Raw genomic sequence first — 12,126 nt, 5'->3', positions numbered from 1 at the left:
GGGCATATGCTCGATCAATATGACCTGTTCCAGTTCCTTGACCATTGATTTGGTTGCGTCTGACTCACAACAAAGGTTCGAGGAGTAAGGAAATCCTATTTTTCCTATTCGATTACCTGTTTCTCTGGCTCGATCGGGACTGGGATCGGTGATTGCTATTTGGCCTCTTGCTTATCCTTGGCCCCCGATTTTTCCGAAGTCGAAGGCATAGATATTGGTGTCACTTCATCGATTGCAAGCATTTCCTTTGCAGCGTGTTGTTCTCCATGGACCGTTTTCACACCATCCTCAGTTGGGAATTTTATCATCTGGTGAAGGGTCGAAGGTACTGCCCTCATGTTGTGGATCCATGGCCTCCCGAGAAGTTCATTATACCTCATGTCGCCTTCGATGACATGGAATTTCATATCTTGAATGGTTCCGGACACATTCACTGGTAGGACGATCCCCCCTTCGTTGTTTTGCTTGCCATGTTGAAACCATTTAGGACTTAGGATGCTGGTACAATTTGGTCTTGCAGGCCGAGCTGCTCTACGACCCTCGATATGATGTTTACTGAGCTTCCTGGATCCACTAGAACATGTTTAACTTGAATTGTATTTAAAAGAATAGAAATTATTGGGGCATCATTGTGCGGCTGAGATATGCCTTCTGCTTCCTCGTCATAGAATGATAGGGCATCCTCGGGCATATAGCTCCGAGTCTGTTTTTTTTCTAGTGATCTACACCTTGGTGCGTTTGAATACAGGCCTTTGTGGGACATCGATACCGCCAACAATCATGTGGATTACATGTTGTGGTTCTTCCTGCTCATTTTTTCTGTTTGCATCTCTCTCCCTGGAGTGATTCTTAGCTCGATCACTGAGAAATTCTCGAAGGTGACCCAAATTGAACAACGGGGCTACCTCCTCCCTTAGCTGCCTGCAGTCTTTGGTTCTATGGCCATGGGTTCCACGATACTTACACATCAATTTTGGATTCCTTTGAGAAGGATCGGTTTGTATAGGCCTGGGGCACCTAGTGTCTATGGTTCTTCCAATAGCTAACGCAATCCCTATGCATCTATGCTGAAATTATACTCTGATAATTGAGATGCCTCTGCGGGGTCGATATGCTTATCGAACACATTCTTACTCATGAGTCCCCGAGAGCTTTGACCTCGATCGTTTCTCTGATCATTCCGAGGAGCGTTACAACCCAAGTCGTTGTTTCTCCGATCGACATATGGCTAGTATCATTCCTTGTTGGATCTTGATTCCCTGTCCGTATCCCTCGGGGGCTTAGCTGCCAACCTGTTAGGATGAACTAAACCCGAGGGGGCTCCTAACTGGTCGTTCTTGACCCTGATCTTCGATTGATAATGATTATACACATCTGACCATGTCACAGCTGGATAATCGATTAGATTCTGCTTTAATTATCGAGATACAATCGAACTCTTTTCATTTAAATCCTGTATAAAAGCTTGTACTACCTAGTCATCCGAGATCGGTTGTAGTTCCATTCGCTCCATCAGAAATCTGGACACGAACTCCCGTAATATCTCATCGTTCCTTTATTTTATCTTACAGACGTCTGATTTCCTCGTTGCCACCTTTATGGCACCGGCGTGTGCTTTCACGAAGGCCTCTACATACATAGAAAATGAATCGATAGAGTTCAGAGGCAAGTTGTGATACCAAATCATAGCTCATTTTGATAATGTTTCCCTAAACCTCTTCAACAATACTAATTCGATCTCGTTGTCATTCAAGTCATTTCCTTTGATCCCACAAGTGTATGAAGTAATATTCTTATTAGGGTCGGTTGTCCCATTATATTTTGGTATATCAGGCATACGAAACTTCTTGGGGATAGGCATCAGAGCCACACTCGGAGGAACATCTTTTGTATGAACATTTTGGCATCCAAACCTTTCAAGACCGGGGGTGCCCCCGGTATTTGATCAACATGGGAGTTATAAGTCTCCACCTTTTTGTCATTATCCTCAATCTTCTTTTCCCCAAACTCGATCCTCTTGGTAAGTTCCTCAAGCATCCTCATAATGGTGGGGTCAGTCCTTGAGCCATTTTCGTTTGATCTTTCCGGCACTGGTTCAGTACATCGAGTATTCTCTGGTTCGGCTACATATGAATTTTTATTCTAACTTTGAAGTTGAGCAATGGCAATCTGTTGAGCTTATTGCATCTCGAATATCACTTGGAGGATGATTCCTCCATCTCCTACACCCTATGTTTTCTGGCCGCCAGATCTGACTTCCCTACATACACTTGCTCCGGGGTTTGTGCCTAGATCTGAATTCAAAGCAATGTGTGAACTAACATCCACTGGTTCCACATTTGGCACTTCCCCAGGGTTTATTGGTGGTACATCAACCCCTGGAGAGACTATGTCATTTTCTCCATGGGACCCAAGACCTTCGTTGTCATGAACAGGTGCATTTTGTGAGCTTGACATGTTTCAACCTGAAAATTAAAAATTCTTGACAAGAAAAAGTGTAAAAATAACGTGTGTTATGAGAATCAGCAATGAAATAATCACTATTTTCTTTAGCCCCACGGTGGGCGCCAAACTATTTACCTCGAAAATATGAGTAACAATTAAACTTGATTTGTGATTTCAAAAATACATGATATAGTTCAATACCAATTAATATTCAAGAAGTATAAAGTATAAATGAAAGAAATGAATGAATCAAAATAGTTTTACTTAAGCAGTGTCGACCTCGAGCCTAGTGACCTCGAGATAAGGTAAGAGCAGTAAGGTAAGAACAATAAAGCTAAAGGACAATTCTGATGAACAATGAGCAAGAAAAGTAGGATAGTATATTCTTTGCCAATGATTAGATTATCCTTACAAATGATTGGGGTCCCCTTTATATAATAGGAGAAACCCTAAATAAGGTACATTCCCATTTACAATAACGATTTTTATTGGGACAACTATATAACCGCCTAGTATGGATTTGTACTGATTCGTACAAATCTATTCCAGAATTTATGCCATGATCTTGGGGACGTGACGGGAATCTTGTCCTTCTGTAACAAACTCATAACAACACTATCTCGGAGCTGGTCGTGCTTGGCTTCGATGTTCCTCGCATACTTCGATCCTCGGGTACTGCATTCTGTCTTCGAGCTCGAGTCTGGTCCATCGAGCTCAAACTCGGGCTTAAAATGACCCATCGAGCCCGGGAAATCGGGCATACCTGATTTTGATCGTATACACCACTACTTTCTGTTATTGCTGATGGATTAGTTGTAGGGCTTGCTTTTTTGCAACTAACTTTAAATACACTCTAGGGGGTAACAACAACAGATATATAATGGCCCGACCTTTGCCTTCTTGTTATAATAATGTTCTGTTTATTATTTTTGGGCGATCATCTTTATGTAGGCCATGTCTCTTCGTTCTTCAACTTCGTCGAGCTCCTGCCTTCTGCTTTCGTCATTCCCTGGTCTGCTCTCATGGGAGTACCTTAGGTTGGGCTCTCTAACCTCGACTGGTATTACCGCATCGGTCCTGTAGACCAAATAGTAGGGCATCTCTCGTGTGCTATTCTTCGACATTGTCCGATAGGCACATAATACTTCTGGTAATATTTCTGGCCACAGTCACTTGTCATCTTCAAGCTTTTTCTTCATGATGTTCAGTATCGACTTTTTGGATGACTTGCTTGCCCGTTGCCTGTGGGGGTGATATGGCATCGAGAGTATTCTTTTGATATGCCATTTCTCAATAAACTCAGCGGTTTTCCTTCCCGTAAATTGGGGCCCGTTGTCGTAGCTGATTTCTTTGGGAAGGCCAAATCGACATACGATGTTTCTCCATATAAAGGCGATCACCTCCTATTCGTGTATTTGGGAGAATTCTCCTGCTTCCACCTACTTAGAAAATTGTCAGTTAAAACCAGAAGGAATTGTACGTTACCTTGCCCAGACGGCTGGGGGCCCACGATGTCCATTCTCCATTTGATAAATGGCCAAGGTGATGTAACCGAATGGAGATGTTTTCCTGTTTGATGAATCATCGGAGAGTACATTTGGCATTGCTCATACTTTTTCACGAAGTATGCAACCTTTTTTTTTCATGGTGGGCTAATAGTATCTCGCTTAGATGAGGCATCTGACCAGAGCCCGATTGCCGGAATGAGCTCCACAATGGCCCTCGTGGACCTCTTCAAGGGCGCTGATTTGGGCCTAGGCATTTTGCTAGAGGTCCACCTTAAGTCCTCTTATATAGGTCGTTGTGGATGATACTGTACATTGCCGCTTGCATTCTCAGTTTCTTGGCTTCTTTTTTATCGTCTGGGAGTGTGTCGTCCTACAAATATGTAACAATACGATTGCGCCAGTCCCAAGTTAAGCTTATTTTTCTTACCTTGATTTGATCAAGTGATGAATTGAGGAGGTAGACTATGTTCTTGTCTCCGGTTGCGATGCTTTTGGTGGTTGCAGCCAGTTTAGCTAGGCCGTCCACCTCAGCATTCTGTACTCGGGGAATTTGGTCAAAGCAACATTCGTTGAATTCGAGCAGCAGCTTGCAGATTTCAATAAGATATTTTTGCAATATATGCTCTTTGATTTGATAAGTCCATGTGACTTGGTTGACTACGAGTTGGGAATCACATCGTAGTTTTAACCGTTTTGCCCCGCACTTGAGTGCTAGTCTTAAACCTGCAATTACAGCCTCATACTCGGCCTCGTTGTTAATCATGTCCGGGCACCTTTTGGACTGGAGAATTACTTCGGTTGTTGGGACTTCGAGTACGAGTCCTAGTCCAGCCCCTAACGCGTTGGACGCGCCATCGATTACGGGACCCAGATGTCTTATATTTGGAGGGAAGTTTTAGCGGCTTATTTTTCAACTTCGGGCATTACCTTTGTGCTAAAGTCGGCGACGAAGTCAGCGAGCACTTATGACTTTATCGCTGTTCACGGTTGGTACTCGATATCGTGCTCGCTCAGCTCGATTGCCCATTTGGCCAGTCTTCTCGATAGTTCGGCTTTATGCAGAATGCTTCTCAAGGGGAGAGTCATAACGATCGAGATGGGTGGCATTAGAAATACGATCTAAGCTTTCCCGAAGCTACGACTAAGGTCAGGGCCAACTTTTCATGGTGAGGATACCTCGTCTCGGTATAGACTAATATTTTGCTAATATAAGGTCAGGGCTAGCTTTTCATGGTGAGGATACCTCGTCTCGGTATAGACTAATATTTTGCTAATATAATAGATGGGGATTGTGTACCTTAGTTTTCTCGAACCAAGACCACACTTACAACTACTTCGGATACAGCGAGATAAACGAGGAGACGTTCTCCTATCTCTAGTTTTGAAAGTAGTGGTGGAGACGACAAGTACGCTTTTAATTCCTTCAGGGCTTGGACGCACTCTGTAGTCCATTAGAGGTCATTGTCCTTCTTGAGTCTGGCAAAGAATTTGTGACACCTATCCGATGATCGTGAAATGAACCTTGACAGGGCGGCTATCAGGCCAGTCAACCTTTGAACCTGCTTTTTGGTGGTTAAGTGTTCCGATATCCTCTCGATGGCTTTGATTTGGTCGGGATTGACTTGAACCCTCTCTGTGATACCAAGAATCCTAGAAACTTTCCTGAGGCCACACCAAATGCACATTTTTTAGGGTTCAGCTTCATTCTATATCGCCTGAGTATATCGAAAGTTTCTCTTAGATGGTCGATGTGATCTTCTTTCCTTTTGGACTTGACCAGCATGTCATCTATGTAGACTTCCATCGTCTTATCGAGTTGGTCCTTGAACATCTTCGTCAGCAACATTTGGTAGGTTTCCCCCACATTCTTCAATACGAAGGGCATGACCCTATAGCAGTACGTCTCTTGGTGGGTGATGAAGATGGTTTTTTCCTCATCTTCTTCTTCTATAAGGCTTTGATTGTAACTTGAATAGGCATCCAAGAAGCTTATTAGTTCGTGCCCGGTTGTTGCATCGATGAGTTGGTCGATATGGGGTAATGGGAACAAATCCTTTGGGCACACTTTATTTAAATCTATGAAATCCACGCATATCCGCCATTTCCCATTCTTCTTCTTAACCATAACCATATTGGCGACCCACTGGGGGTACTTTGATTCCCTGATGGAGCCATTTTCCATTAGTTTTTCTAACTCTTCACGTACTGTGTCATTGATTGCGGTGTTAAACTTATATCTAACCTGCCTCACTGGGGGGGGGGAATTGGTTGATTTTCAGTTTGTGAGTGGATATTTTCTTTGCGATACCCGGCATGTCTACATGGCTAAAAGCAAACAAATTTGTGCTAGTTGTTAACAACTGATAGAATTTACCTGGTTCCTGAAGTTTGCAGCTGATGTAAGCTTTCTTGCTGTGGTCGTTGAGATCTAATTGAACGGGGTCAAGGTCTTCTATAGTCGATCCTGCAGCTTAAATATTGGGGTCTCTGATGACGTCATCGCTATCATCGCATATCGACCTCAACTTAGTTGATTGCTACACCTCTTTTTCTTTGCCCTTCATTTGTTGAGCATCCGTGTTGTCTAGGGCATTGCGGTAGAACTCCCGAGATGTGCGTTGTTCCCCCCGTATGATGAATATTCCCCATGGGTTCGGGAACTTAATTACCTGGTATAAGCTGGAAGGGACGACCCTCATGGTGTGTATCCATGGTCGTCCTATTATGGCATTGTACGTTGTGTCTTGAATCATGATATGGAGCATGGTTTCCAATGTGACACCACCGGCCAGAATGGGGAGTGTGATTTCACCAGATGTCCGCTCGACTGCATTGTTAAAAATAGTTAGCATGATGCAACACGACACTATCTTATTTTTGAGTCTCATTTGTGCAAGTACTCAAGGATGGATGATGCACACGCCGCTTCCACCATGATGCGTCTCACATCGGTATCTAAAATTTGTAAAGTAATAACAAGGGCATCATAGTGAGGCAAAACCAAATCGTTGGTATCCGACTTATCGAAGATGATACTTTCTTCGAGTTCGTCATACCGTTCGCGGATGATCGACCATTAAGCTTGTGGGTAGTGGTGAACTTCACAATGTTGATGGAAGCGTCATCACCACCAGCGATCATCATGTGAATGGTGCGAGTTGGTGAGGGTGGCTTCGGTGGTCCTTGGTATTGTTCGCGTCCTCTGGCGAAGTTGGTCCTTCCTCATTCTCTCAGAAATTCTTTGAGGTATCCTTGTCGTAACATGTTTACGACCTCCTGCCTTAGAGCAATGCAATCTTCGGTTTTATGCCTTCATTTTTTATGGAACTCGTAGATGGCATCCGACTTTCTGGTGCTCGGATCGGACGTGATCTATGCGGCCACTTTACTTTCGGTCCAAGCTTCTCCAGGGCGTAGACTATCTCCGTAGGTGACACACAAAAATATTGAACGGACAATAAAGGGGGCATACCTTTTTCATTCTAATGAGTCCCTTCCTTTGGTCTAGATGTGCCTTCTTCGTGGCGGGAGGAGGACGCAATGGCCGCTCTAACATACTTCCTTGTTAGGTCACGAGGTCACTTCTGGTAACGTTTCTTCGATCTTTTCTGGGCTTAGCATGTGCCGAGGTCAGTCGATGAGTTGGTCCATTGAGGTCGTCCTTATCTTCTCAAATCTTGACACGGTGTGCGTTATGTATTTCATCCCTAGTGGTAGGGGTACTTCTTCAGTCGACTTAATAGCATTTTAGTTTCCCTAGAACCATCCCTACTCAGCCCGTTTTGAAAGTCTACGACCGCCATCCCTTCTGACACGTTCGGTAGGGTCATCCTTACTCGGTTAAACCGAGTGAGGAAGTCCCTCAGACCATCTCCTGGAGGCTGTTTAATAGAAAATATATCGTTCGCTCTTGCCTCGGCCTTCTTGACCCTAGCATGGGCTGTTATGAACTTGTCGGTCATCTCTTCAAAAGTTTTGATAGAGCGAGTAGGCAGTTGTGAATACCATGTTAACACTCCTCCTATGAGGGTTTCACCGAACTTTTTTAACAAAATGAAAAATACTTGTTCTTTGGCAAGGTCATTGCCCTTCACGTGGTCGTGGGTTCGATCTCCACAGATAGTGCAAAATTATTTGACCCAAAAATATAAACCTTAGTTCAAATAATTAATTCTAAACAGGGGTTAATCTTAGTTAAGGATAATTTCCTCAAATCTTGGTATCATACAGGTAGTTGAAATGTATTTATAAAGGTTATTGTGGTTCCTTGCAATAAATGCCTTATATCTAACAAGAACAATAACTGTATGTAAGACATGCAATACTATGTCAATCTAATGGAAATCATGTAATTAAGAGGAATAATTTAAGCAATAAAAGGTGGAAAAAATAAACCTTCTACTTGACAATGATTGGGTGGCAGATCCTCAAACAGTCAATGATTGGAAAGTGTTGTTCTTACAAGAATCAATTTTCACGTGCCTTTCCTCTCTATCTTCCTTCTATTTATATGAGATATTTCCTCAAAAAATCCTAATAGTACAAAGGTAAGGAATATTCACTAGAATATTCCATTCCGGATTCCATTCTAGAAACTAGCCATTACAGTTCTATCGTCACTGTCTGATCATGACCCTCTTCGACTCCTCGACCATGATCCTACTTGGTGACTTGACTATGACTCCCCTCGACTTCTTGACCTCAGTCCTCCTCGATATTTTAACCACGACTTTCTCAGACTCCTCGACCTTGGCTAATATGGCTTCGTGACTGTCTTTAAACGATGGTTTGTTGATCCTTGTCGTAGTATTATTTTGACCCATACACTCACATGATACAAAAATCTTGTCATAAAGGAATGAGACTATATTTACACAACTTTTTAAAATGACTACAAATTTTAAACACCAGTTTACCAAAGGGACACCTTTAGTTTCAAGTACTTTTGTTTTGACAAGTACAGCCCAGGAATACTTATGGAAGTGAGAGGCGAATCCAGGATGGGTTTTCAAACTTGAAAGAAGTGAAAAAAACTTTCCGATAAAGGGTGATCAAACATAGGACAATGTAGCTTCACTGTGAATAGTGAAACCTAGTGTAATTTTTCAACGAAGGGTGACCAAGCATAGGACAATGTAGCTTCACCTGTGAGTGGAACCCAGGACACTAGGTCTCACATCTTAGTTACTTGGTACCAACATTGAAAAACGACTTAAGCAAGATAACCTGCATCGCATTTTAGAAATTGCACTGTTTAACAACAAGATTGCCAGCAACACGAGACAGAACAGTATGAACTTAAACACCATTTGTGCTTACAAGTATAAAAATATTTCAGGTATTAGGTGTCTTTTTATTCATACAAATATTCAGAGTTTTTTAGGGCAAGTGAGAACTCTAGCAAAAGTAGATGACTCTACTTAGTAAATACAAGGAGTAGAATTCATTTTTCCAACTACTATTTGCCATTTTTAGTATGATAACGCTTTAAGTTCATTGAGAAGTTTACCGGAATGCTCAACCTTTCCAGCTTAACTATGCATAAATCTAGGTTCAAGTCTAATTGCAAGCAACTCAAGCACAAAAAGTTTCACAAGTTAATGAGTGGCAGTAAATGAGTTTACTATATCATTCCTCCAAAATATTTAGTTCTCTGAAAATAGAAAGATCTTAAAGTGAAAAGCAAATACTGAGTAACAAATCTGTGTAACAGATGCAGTAGTGGACAAGAGAAAATAGAAAGCTCTTAAAGTGAAAAGCAAATACTGAGTATGTGTTAATTCTATTTTTTATGCTTCTTTTGGTAGTTCCTTTACTCTTTGCTTACTTTTTTTTATTTCTTTTCTTTGTTGCATGCTTGCCAAAAGTAAGAGATGGTATTAATTGACTTAATATTTAATTATGGTGGTGACTGGTTTACAAGCCACTAGTGTTATACCCAAAGAAACTACAGCAGATTAAGAAAGGGTATGACCAAATACCTTCTCTCTTTTGTTGATTTAGTCAATGAGTTTACAAAAAAATTTGAGTTTGTAGGGGTTCAACAACTAATAGTTGAAGGCCCTTTTGGTACATTTTATGAGATTGAAGGGGATGAAGGTATTATCCATTTGTTGCAGCTAATCTGTAATGAATATAAAGTAATCAACTTGTTTGTTGTTGATGAATACGATCCCCCTTTGCATAGTATTTTCAATATTGTACACCATAATGTATTTTATTCTGTTGTGGATGAGGTTGGAACTGATAATAGCTCGAGTGATATAGGGTCTGACTCTAGTTCTAATTCTGATGGTTATGATTCTGAAGAACTGAAATTGTTAAAATCACAAAAAAGGACATGACTGAATAACTTAATGAGTACAAGGAGTTGCATTCGAGTATGACCTTTAAGGATACAATAGAAGCTAGAACATGTCTTAAGTTGTATTCTTTGGCTACTAAAAAAGAACTGAACTTGGAGAAGAGTGACAAGACTAGGGTTAGGTATACTTTCACAAACACAAAAGACTACCCTTTTATTTGTTTAGTATCCAAGAAAAGGGATGTAGGGGTTAAAATTAAGACCCTAAATTCAAACTATACTTGTGGCATTTAATTTGATAGTTCTATTGTTGACTATCACACAATAGCTCAATACTTTAAAAGGAAGTTACAAGATGATCGAAAATATAAGGTAAGGGAGATAAGGGCTGACTTGAAGAGGATATTTGAGTTAAATATTAGTCATGGGAAGTGTAAGAGGGAAAAGAAAATGGTATTGGAGACTCTAGATAGCAGTTTTACTAATGAATATAATAAGCTTGAGGCTTATGTTATTGCATTGAGGAAAAGTAATTATGGAAGTGATATTGTTATCAATCTTTCAAAAAATGCATTTACTGAAGGGAAAAGGAGATTTCTTAGGATATATATTTGCTTTCAAGCAATGAAGATGGGTTTTAGTTTGGGGATTAGACTATATATTGGTGTTGATGGCACATTATTTAGGGGGAAGGCCAAGGGAATATTGCTAGTTGTTATTGGTCAGGATAGCAGCAAATACTTCTACCCTTTGTCATGGGCAGTTGTTGATAAGGAAACAATGGCAACCTCGATTTGGTTTATGGAATTGATCAAGAAATCTTTAAACCTCAAAGAGGGTGAAAAGATCATTTTCATGTCACACATGCAAAAAGTAATTTTTCTGCTTTATTTTATTTGTTCTTTCATTTACTTTGTTGTTTTATGCACACTAGCTGAAACAAGTTTATTTTGATTTGTTTGAAAATATGTAGGCATAAAAGTGAAATAGTTAGAAGTGTCCTTCTAGAAAACACAATAGATTCTGTGTCAGGCATATTGAGGCCAATTGGTACAAATTATTTAACACTGGAGAAAACAAGAAGCTAGTTTTGTGGTGTGCATGGGCCACATATGAAGAGGAATTCAAAGATCAACTTTAGAAATTTAGAAGAATTGAAGAAGAAAATTGCTAAAGGTCTATTGAAATATCCACCTCAAGCGTGGTGTAGAGCTTACTTGGATATTATATGCAAGAATCAATCAATTGATAACAAGCTGGCTAAATCCTTTAACAAATGGATTCTGGATGCTAGATTCAAGCCAATAAGTAGGATGTTGGAGGATATAAGACTCAAGGTCGTGAACATGGTATGGATACATGAAGATGAAGTCAAGACATAGGATACTGAGTTCAGTCTAAAAAGCATATAGTTGTACAATGAATACTTTACAAACTTGCTCAATGTTGTAAAGTCAATTTCAATAGTGACTTTGGGTAAGAAGTATCTAAGGGAAGTGATAAACATTGTGTCTGGCTGGATTTGGGGAGGTGCACTTGCAGGGCATGGAACCTTATTGGAATCCCATGTCCTCATGCTAGTGCAGCTACGCTCTATAAGAATATAGACCCACTAACAAGAATGTATTTGTGCTTTAGAAAGGAGGCATTCTTATTGATTTATAAATACAAGTTACAACCTGTTCCGGGTGAAATATGTTTGAAAGTTGAACCTTCCCAAGCAATGGAACCACCTGATTTTGTGAAGATGGCTGGCAGGTCGAAGATTAAAAGGGACAAGCAGAAGAATGAGGCAATTAAAAGGCAATGAGAGTGGTCTTTGTCCAGAAAAGGTAGGGTAATGACTTGTGGTAAATATGGACAACCAGA

Source organism: Nicotiana sylvestris, chromosome 4 (assembly GCF_000393655.2).
Source record: "Nicotiana sylvestris chromosome 4, ASM39365v2, whole genome shotgun sequence".
NCBI lineage: Eukaryota > Viridiplantae > Streptophyta > Magnoliopsida > Solanales > Solanaceae > Nicotiana > Nicotiana sylvestris.
This window is presented reverse-complemented; position numbering follows the sequence as displayed.